Source organism: Arachis stenosperma, chromosome 3, assembly GCF_014773155.1.
Source record: "Arachis stenosperma cultivar V10309 chromosome 3, arast.V10309.gnm1.PFL2, whole genome shotgun sequence".
Classification (NCBI taxonomy): Eukaryota; Viridiplantae; Streptophyta; class Magnoliopsida; order Fabales; family Fabaceae; genus Arachis; species Arachis stenosperma.
In genome coordinates this window covers 98,057,296-98,059,282 of record NC_080379.1, presented here as the reverse complement: position 1 = coordinate 98,059,282, position 1,987 = coordinate 98,057,296, and positions in this window count along the sequence as shown.

Sequence of the window (1,987 nt, the reverse complement as noted above, 5' to 3'; positions counted from 1 at the left end):
CTTCAAGAGAAAGAACAAGGCGCCATCACTAAGGTGGACCCGTTCTTTAATCTTCTTGTTCTTTATTTTTCTGTTTTTTCGAATTTTTATGCTTATGTTTATATATGTTTGTGTCTTATGATCATTAGTGTCTTAGTGTCTATGCCTTAAAGTTATGAATGTCCTATGAATCCATCACCTTTCTTAAATGAAAAATGTTCTTAATTGAAAAAGAGAAGAATTGCATGAATTTCAAATTTTATAACAGATTAATTATTTTGATGTGGTGGTAATACTTTTGTTTTCTGACTGAATGCTTGAACAGTGCATATGTCTTTTGAATTTGTGGTTCATGAATGTTAAAATTGTTGGCTCTTGAAAGAATGATGGAAAAGGAGAAATGCTATTTGATGATCTGAAAAATCATATAATTGATTCTTGAAGCAAGAAAAAGCAATGAATTCAAAAAAAACGAAAAAAGGAAAAAGAAAAAGAAAAAGCCAATTGCCCTTTAATCCAAAAGGCAAGGGTAATTGGGGACTCTAGCAAAGCTGAGTCACAATCTGAAAAGGTTCACCCAGTTATGTGTCTGTGGCATGGATGTATCCGGTAGTAATACTGGAAAACAGAGTGGTTTGGGCCACGGCCAAGACTCATAAAGTAGCTGTGTTCAAGAATCATCATACTTAACTAAGAGAATCAATAACACTATCCGGATTCTGAGTTCCTATAGAAGCTAATCCTTCTGAATTTCAAAGGATAAAGTGAGATGCCAAAACTGTTCAGAGGCAAAAAGCTAAAAGCCCCGCTCATCTAATTAATACTGATCTTCATAGATGTTTTTGGAATTTATTGTATATTCTCTTCTTTTTATCTTATTTGATTTTCAGTTGCTTGGGGACAAGCAACAATTTAAGTTTGGTGTTGTGATGAGCGGATAATTTATACGCTTTTTGGCATTGTTTTTAGTATGTTTTTAGTATGTTTTAGTTTGTTTTTATTATATTTTTATTAGTTTTTATTTAAAATTCACTTTTCTGGACTTTACTATGAGTTTGTGTGTTTTTCTATGATTTCAGGTATTTTCTGGCTGAAATTGAGGGACCTAAGCAAAAATCTGATTCAGAGGCTGAAAAGGACTGCAGATGCTGTTGGATTCTGACCTCCCTGCACTCGAAGTGGATTTTCTGGAGCTACAGAAGCTTCAATGCTCAGCCCAAGCACACACCAAGTGGGCTAAACGCCAGCCACGGTGCCTGGCTGGGCGTTTAACGCCCAAAAGGGCTGAGCATTGAAGCTTTCATGTGTAGAGACTTTTCTTGGAGTTAAACGCCAGCTTTTGTGCCAGTTTGGGCGTTTAACTCCCATTCTTGTGCCAGTTCCGGCGATAAACGCCAGAATTCTTGAGCTGACTTGGAACGCCTGTTTGGGCCATCAAATCTCGGACAAAGTATAGACTATTAAACATTGCTGGAAAGCCCAGGATGTCTGCTTTCCAACGCATTTGAGGGCGCGCCAATTGGGCTTCTGTAGCTCTAGAAAATCCACTTCGAGTGCAGGGAGGTCAGAATCCAACAGCATCTGCAGTCCTTTTCAGCCTCTGAATCAGATTTTTGCTCAAGTCCCTCAATTTCAGCCAGAAAATACCTGAAATCATAGAAAAATGCACAAACTCATAGTAAAGTCCAGAAAAGTGAATTTTAAATAAAAACTAATAAAAATATAATAAAAACTAACTAAAACATACTAAAAACATACTAAAAACAATGCCAAAAAGCGTATAAATTATCCGCTCATCATCTTCCAAGAATGATGGATTCATTCTCATCCTTCCCAGTGTCTAAGATTATGAAATCAGCAGGGATGTAAAGGCCTTTAACCTTTACTAACACGTTCTCTACCAATCCATAAGCTTGTTTTATTAACTTGTTTGCCATCTCTAATGAGATTCTTGCAGCTTGTACCTCAAAGATCCCCAGCTTCTCCATTACAGAGAGTGGCATAAGAT